Raw genomic sequence first — 8212 nt, forward strand, 5'->3', positions numbered from 1 at the left:
AATGTTAGTGTTGCTCTTGATGTTTGGCTCTATGTTCATTTCTAGATTCTACAAAACCCCTTCTAATCAGTGTCCTGCTTTATGGCATTCTCATCTAGCTCTCACACAACAGGGTGTTTATAAAGCCAAACATTTCAGAACTAAGTTCTCCATTTATCATGAGGTATAGCACAAAATATCAAAACCTGCAAAAATAAACTCTTAAAGAAAAGCAGGCTGTTTTAGTTGGAAAAGAGCCTTGCCACTGTAAACACAAAGTCAAATGTCTATGTTAATCTTCATAACGGGTAGCAGGGAGGTCATCTTAGGTGTCTGTCTGTGTGGAGGTTGCACATATTTAATTTGGGTGGTATTTACCTGATGCTCTGCCTTCCTCTCACCTCCCAGAAACACGCAGGAGACATTGACTGATTTCTTCAATTTGTCCCCCAGAGGGTCTGCCCCAAAATGAAGGTGGCCAGTTTTCTATTCATTGCTTGCCTATGAGCTGGTAGGCTGTCCCTTAGTGCCTTTCTTCCCTATAGTCAGTTGTGGTTATAGGTTTGCATGAGTGGATCGAGGTTCTCCAAAGAATTCTTTGAAGGATCATGTATTACCACTGTTGATAGAGGATTATAAAGTCAGGAGGTAATCATCTGCCAGAGAGCCAGAGCATGTTCTTGATCATTAACCTTAAAAAACCTGGTTTTACAGCCTCCCAGTCTGTAGAAGATGTAGAATAAACACTCTCTTCACATTTTAGTAATAAAGATACTCTCTGGTTTCCTCCTAATGTAAAAAGTCAGATTTTTCAAAGGGAAAGCTTTTAGCTTTCCAGTCACATGGATTAATGTGCAGCAATTGGATTATGAGCAAAAAAAATACTTGATATGAAGAGGCTAACCAAAAACTCTTTCTTCTCCACAATCAGATTAGTGCCGCATATTGGCAGCAATTACACTGTTGTTTGTGGCTGGCCAGTTTGACTTTTATTAGCTAAACAAATTTGAAGAAAGTTTGTGGTTTTGACCTTTTTGCTGCATTAAGGCACAACAGGAGGCAGCATGGGCCTGAGGTAGATAAGTACAATTGAAATGGCAGACTCTGCCATGAACCTTATCAGCAGCAGAAGCCCAGAATGCGCTGGATTTAAAGGAACAGTAATCATGCCCTCACCTGCCTTTGCTGGTTTTCTGGGCTCATGCTTTGAAAGAAAGAATTTCCAACACCCAGGAATGCCAAAGCCAAGTATGTTGAGGAATATTTCAATCAGCTGTGCGTATGTGTTTTAAACTGATTTTAAAACATCCATGCTTGAGAATTACTTTATCATCATCAAAAGGATGGGACTGGCTCAGTAATGCCTCCTAAAATGTGATCTCCAGAACCACTTCTGAATTATTTTAAAGTGTCGTATTGCAATATTAGACATGGGTTTGAAGTGCTTTAGCAAAATAAATAATCAGAAGCCACACAATTTCCGTATACCTGCAGAAAACCTCTGCATCCTTAGAATGTTTCACCCAGAGGACGCATGATAATAGAAATGGATGGGAACAGACAAGGAAGTCTTGTGCACAACAAAGGTGAGTCAGAAGAATTGCAGAGGAATTCACACAATGAAAGGCCCTGTACAAACACTGTCTGTTACCTTTCTACTGGCAGGTAAAAAAATGCAGAAACAAAGGTTTTGGGAAGGATATAAAAGCCTTGAAGGTGCTGAAACCTGACTTAGACTTTTTTCCGAACAGCCCTGTTGAGGTGGAGAATCTGAATGAAAAGCAGCAGGACCTGCAGAGCTGAAAGCCTGTGATGATTCCTAGAGATCTCTTTCCTGTCTAGTATAAAAATACCACCCCACACAAAATATCAAATCCCAATCTCAGTCTCCCGACAAACAAACAAAGAATACCGGTGGTCTTTTAAGAAAAGATGCAACAGTCAGGCAAGCTGAGTGGCGCAACAACAAGAGGCACAAAAATCAACAGAACCCCAAATTATAAACTGAAGCTGGGAAATCACTGAAACCCACGAGAGACTGCCAACGCAGAGATCAATCCCAGCAGATTAAAGGTTTAAACTCCTCAAGCTGAGACCTTCTGGAAGCAGATTAGCAGAGTAAAGGGAGATTCATTGTCAGCGGTTGGTGTGCAGTGTGGGAAATCTTGCCCGGGGGTGTTGAACTAATGGTGCTCTTCTCAGTTTCCTGTCATAGCTCGTTTCATTTCTGTCCTTCTGTTCTTTTAACACCCACCTTTGATTTGGTTACTGGGGACATCAGGCAGCTTCTTACCTGCGTTGTGTTTTACTGCTGTATAGTGTCAAGAAAGAAGAGTGATTGGAAAGTCAAAAAAGGTTGCTAATTATCAGCTGCTAAAGGTACAACTGCTCTTGAGTTTTATATCAGAGAAAAATTTAGATCAATGTCAGAATAAGAAACTCAGATAGACAGCTGAGAACATGTAAAGGTACCAAAAGACAAAGAACACTTACACATTTGCTGTTTTTACCCCAAGGACAATGTAAACATTGTAACTACATACATTTATCATTCTTCCTAAGCTTGTATAGACACTGGAATGTCACTATAGTGAAAACACATATTGAGTAATGAAAATCTAGGAGTTCCAGGTAAACATTTCATTCATCAGGAGATCAATGCCAATAATTGCGTCACTTTAGCACTGACAGGCTGAAAATACATAACCTTTTTAAGTCTTGAACAGAGCAGGCTACGAATGATTCAAAATCCTCCAAAGCATGGACAAAGTCAACCACATGGACTTCTTCAGAATAAGCAACAAAACAAGAACCAGAGGAGTGAATTTAATACTGAGAACACAAGGCACTTGTGGGAGGCACTGTGAAACAAGCTGCCCAGCTATGTTGTTGAAGCCGATATCCGGGGCTCATTCAAAAAAAGGCAGAAGATCTTCAGATCAATCATCTACTATCTCCCGAATGGGTTAGAAGGTCTGAATATCCTTCTCTCCATTGTAATGTACTGTACTATGTAAATTGTTTTCTCTACAGGAAAGCAAAGGTTTAGACATCATGCTGAAGTCATCGAATAAATTAGTACACATTTGTAGCATATCCATCTTATACTTATTAAACTGCTCTTATCGAATCCGCACGACCAATCTGGATCCTGTACCAGAACCCAGTTGCAGCTGGTGAACAGAAGACAGCCATGTTGCTTTGGATTAATTCCAGGAGGGGAAGGGTTAAGGGGTTGGCTGTCAGCGTGAACAATTATTGCCCACCATTATGCCAACGTCAGGAATGGTACACAGAGTAAGAAATATTGCACATCGACTTATTGCTTCCAATTTGTGGCTGCATGTCATTTAAATCACTTAACAAGGTCGCTGTAGTGAACCGCTGGAGGAGTGTGCTGTCACAATGATAAACAGACATGGCAAGAAAGAATTAATCTCACCATTCCTTAATACATTGCAAACATCTGCCTCCAGCATCCCAGTGGACAGTCCCTGGACTGACCCGGAAAACCAGCTTCATTCTTTCTTGCTCACATTGCAGCACTTTTTCAATGGCCCACTCCTTCTAAGTTGAAATTCCCTGGAAGATTTTTCCCTGCTCCTGACATGAGCAAAATCCGCAGGTCTGTGCCTGTTGATTTCAGCTAGCTGTACACATCCCTCTGCAGATATTTCTGTCACCTTTCTTACAATACTTCACATTCAAGTAGTTCAAGTAGTATGTATGTATACTTCACATTCTATACAGGAGTGTTTGCTGTTACATCTTTGTCGATGGGTTCTGTGCTGATTTGGAAGATGTTCCTATTTGTTTCTGACATGTTCAGTCTCCCACTGTTGAAGCAAGGAGTGACACCTCTCCAGTCTGGAGGGTGCTCATGTATTGTATGCAGGAGCTCTCTGCCTCTGTGGATGTGGGCTTGAGGTAAAAAATACCCTCCCATATACTGATCAATGGAAGGTATAGAACTAAAGCATACTCACTTGCATTATTATTTTCCATTTCTACCTGCTGTAATGGACATACTATACATATTAACAAGCAATGCCAAGTTGTACGTTGACTAGTTTTCCTGTCAGTATATATCTCATGTGTCCAGTATATTTGCGTTCTCCAAACAGTAAAGCAGTAGGAAAACAATTTGCTATAGGAATACAAAAATACTGTGAGCGCTGTACCCTAGTACTCTACCATTAGACTTGCCAAATAATGTTTTACTGTTCATTACCTGGTGTGAAATCACAGGGGAGCAGATTATCTCTAGTTCTGAGATACACAGAAACATGGAGAATAATTCAAAAGACAAGACACTCAGCAGGTGTCAGTCTCAATCTGACAGAGACCATTACATCAGATCCTGTGGAGCCCCAGGCCAGTTATTTTTATAGGTCACTTTAAATCACCTGCTATTTAAAGATTAGGAACACCTCTTTATGCATTTGATCAATTAATTAAATCATGTTTCAAAGAGGCGAATTCAGGTTCTTGGTGGCTGAAAGATTCAGAGTCATATTTTTGTTACAAAGAATCTCCTTAGATTACTTAATTTAATACATCACCTATTTAATTGATCACAGAAATTGAGGATTTAAAGGCTACATATAAAACCTGCTGGACTGGGGACGTCTGAGACGAGGCATGGAGACTCTGGCTCTAGAATCTAGATTAGTTCTTCTCATTCACATGCTTTGTGAACTGTGAAATGGGAGGACTGTCAATCACAGAGTTCTTCCCACACCTAAGAATTTGAATAGTCTAAAATTGGAAGGGACATTACTTTAAACCCTAGTGTTTCATAAAATGTGAAACTTTGTCTTGTGTCATGATAGGATGTAGTTAAACATGTTTGACCCCACTCACATATGTTTCCTCCTTATTTTGTGGTTCCCTTTGCAGTCATACTCCAATATGAGTAATTCTGTACTTAATTTGACTTTGATTTATAAAGCAAACCAGCTGTCTACTAGGGCAATTCATCCTGACTTTATCATACAAACTAAACACTATGGATATTCCCTCTGTTACCAGATTGAATACTGCCAGCATAACATTAGAGTTATTAATGTTTCTATAATCCCTACAACACAGGCCAACTTGCGCAGTTATCCTAATTATACTGATGTCCCAAATCCGCACTAGGGTGTTAGAGAGCCTCCACAAGTTCTGCACAAGTTCAGTGAACAATGAACTTTACTGTTAGAATGAGCAGAAACACCAGGGAGAAATGACGTATACAGTATTGTGCAAACTGTTAACAGCAGTTACAGTATATCATATTTTTGGAATATTTGTTTTACATTTTATTAAAAAAAGAACTACAGCAACCATTTGCTCCATGTAATATCAAGTAATATCGTATCTATCATCCAATTCTCCTCTAGACTACTCCTGTGAGGCTCAAGTATATACTATATGATAATAGTTCAGGTGGGTAGCTGCGTCAGCATGCGTAGGCTGCAAAGGAACAAGTAGTAGGTTTAGTCCATGCTGAAAAAAAGAAGAAAGAGAACACAACGTTTCGGCCGTGGAGCCTTCTTCAGGTGACACCTGAAGAAGGCTCCACGGCCGAAACGTTGTATTCTCTTTCTTCTTTTTTTCAGCATGGAATAAACCTATTACTTGTTCCTACTATATGATAAGCTTTGGTTCTGCTTTGTGGAAGAAAGCAATTTGGACTAATAGTCCAAAAAGTGTTCGGGATCCCAGGCTCATTCTTATGGCAGGCTGGGAGAACAATCTGGGGCTGTGGCCCATTATCCTTCATCAAGAAGAGCCCCAGTTAGCAGTATGCCAAAGGAAGGTATGGAGAAAACTCCAGTGGGTCCTGCGACCCAACACATGCTGACCACAGACAACAGCAGCACAAAACCAGCGCAGAGTGCAGGAGCGAGGTGAGGCACGCAGGGGATTAAAGGCAATAAAAAAAAGGGACAGACAGCAGAAAGCCTTCCATGGAGGTTGAAAGGCAGGGTCAGGCCTGGCAAGGGAAAGAGCTCCGCTCAGCAAAAAGACAAAACACTAAAGTCGAAGCCACACGGGCCACACAGAAATAAAACGGCTCTGTGTTGACCGCATCACGCTGGGCTGGGGAGGTTTGTGTAAAAGGATTGCTCTGTGAAGACTCCCGAGCAGAATACTCACTCCTAACACTCGAGACTCCATTTCTCACACAGGTTTAATGCTCAAATGAGTCTCAAGAAAGCCCGTCCGCCGACTATATTCATCCATCTTCTTAATGGTGTGAATATGGTCTCTCATCTGGAGTGGATTGCTAACCTTTTCCCTTAATTACGGCATAAAGCGGAAAACTGAGAATTTTGGTCTCATTGCTTGCTTGGATTGAACAGGTTAGGAAGGAAATGATTTTAATTCCTGGGAACTGTGTGCAAATTTAGATGCAAAGGCTTGTTTTTGATTGTGGGATTGTGCTGTATTATCGTAAGAGCAGTCCTGGGAAACTTGGTCCTATTTGATTGGCTCCACTAGTCAAATCTTGACTGGAAATCCTGCCCGTCCCAGTCTTTTGGACCAGGAAATTCAGGATGGTCTTTGGAGCGGTATTGTAATGGAATGTGCAAATGGTTCATCCTGTTTCTCATACGGAATGTAACTGTGGAGGTATATTGAGATAAATGAACAACATAAACAATGTAGAGATGTGTGAACAAACTTTTTTAGTACATGTCAGCATTGGTTAATCCATGGTATGATGTTACGTCTATAAGTCCTTGGTATGGTATGGATGATACAGCAGAATGGACTGAGAAAAGGTATCTTTTAGAATTGCTGTAGAAGCCTGTTCCAGTACCATAGCCTGTATTAAAGCAATTACTGTTTGCCACATCCCATATGATTGTGTCCTCACTCCACCTTCCAGACAGTTTTGCTTAATTACAGTGTGTGTATTCTGTCACCTTGACATGTTAGAATAACACTCCTTTCTAATCAAAGGCCTGAGGACAACACTTGAATGTTCTCCCAGTTGCACCATGAGAAAAACATCAGGGTTGCGCCTGACCAGACCTCTCGGGGAGGCATGCCTGCTGCCAGTCTGTTTTTCCTCCTGTAAGACGTCTCATAATAAAAGATCATGGAACCATCCAACCATTAAGATTCCCTTAGAGCAGGGTTCCTCGTCATGGTCCTGGGATCTCCACACCTGCTGGCATTCATCAAACAAACCCTGAACTGAACCAACCTGGTTTTTTCTACTCAAAGGCTGGCAGTTTTGTTACTTAAGAGACCTGGTAGCTAAGAGACCTCCTACATGTCTAGGAACTGAAAACAATTAAAGAGTTCAAATTAAACCAGTTATTAGGTCTCTTAAGTGTCCGATTATTTGATTGAGAGCTCGGGTGTAACAAAACCAGCTCGTGTGTCCCTCTCCAGGACGAAGACAGGGAAGATAGGGAGAGTATTCTTCCTGTCAAAGATAGGACTGTCTACTCCAACCTAAGATGAATAGAACCTGTTTTCAATTACTTTCATAACTATGCCACGCTAAATTAAGAATTAGATGTTCTGGGTCAGTGGATGTTTAACATCTACATTAAGAATCAAAGATCCCATTTAACACATTACTTGCAAGATTCTTTCCCCTAACTTCTTAAAAAATAAAAAAGCAACCTTTTATGTAAGATAATGTAACTTTAATGGTTTACTTTTTAAAAGTAACACTGCTTAAGTTTCACATGCGCTCACTTAACCTTTATAGATTTATGACACTGGGCTTATCCACCATTATGGAATAAAATGTAGGTTTTTTGGTTAGCTAGAATTAGATTTCGATTAAGATTCTAGACCAAGAACTTGATCAGAAAGTTTTTTTTCCCCCTAGCGAGACAGAATATAACATTAAATAATTTGTGAAAAATAAAAGGCATTTTGAAGCAATGAAAATGCTATCTTTGGACAAAAAAAAACATGCTTTTTTTCTCTCAAGCTAGAAATGACGCACTGTCATAGGTTAACAATGGGCAAATGGTAAGAGCTTATCTACATGGCTGACTGGAGACAGGCCTCTATGATCTTCAGCACGAAGCAGGTACATCTCTTTAAACTGTGGCAATTATTACAAAGATCACAAATTCCTCCATCTCCAGATTGCTGCCTTACTTGAAAAGCTGGACAATGTTTTCATTTGCCCCCCAAAAATGAAGAAGATAAGGGTGATATTTTTACAAAAAAAGTGAAAAGAAAAACAGTTCTGTTTCTGGATTTTGCAGAGTTT

Source organism: Atractosteus spatula, chromosome 21, assembly GCF_055471065.1.
Source record: "Atractosteus spatula isolate fAtrSpa1 chromosome 21, fAtrSpa1.hap1, whole genome shotgun sequence".
Taxonomy (NCBI): domain Eukaryota; kingdom Metazoa; phylum Chordata; class Actinopteri; order Semionotiformes; family Lepisosteidae; genus Atractosteus; species Atractosteus spatula.